Consider the following 463-nt stretch of genomic DNA (forward strand, 5'->3'; position numbering starts at 1 on the left):
CCCAGGCCGGGCGGCCACACGCTGGCCCGGCGGCCACGTGCAGGCACAGGTATGGTGGCCATGCGCAGGCCTGGCGGCCATGCTGGCCCAGCAGCCACGTGCAGGCCCGGTGGCCACGCGCAGGCCCGGGGGCCACGCACAGGTCTGGTGGACACGTGCAGGCGCATGCCCAGCAGCCACGCGCTGGCCCAGTGGCCACATGCAGGCACAGGCCTGGCAGCCACGCACAGGTCCAGCGGCCATGCACAGGCTCAGGCCCAGCAGTCACGTGCAGGCCTGGCAGCCACGTGCAGGCCCGGTGGTCACATGAGGCCTGGGGACCACGCTCAGGCCTGGAGGCCACGCACAGGCCCAGCAGCCACACACTGGCCCAGCGGCCACATGCAGGCACAGGCCCGGTGGCCACGCGCAGGCCCAGTGGCCACGCGCAGGCCCGGCAGCCACGGGCAGGGCCGGCGACCCC

Source organism: Tupaia chinensis, unplaced genomic scaffold (assembly GCF_000334495.1).
Source record: "Tupaia chinensis unplaced genomic scaffold, TupChi_1.0 Scaffold000678_1, whole genome shotgun sequence".
NCBI classification, from domain to species: Eukaryota; Metazoa; Chordata; class Mammalia; order Scandentia; family Tupaiidae; genus Tupaia; species Tupaia belangeri.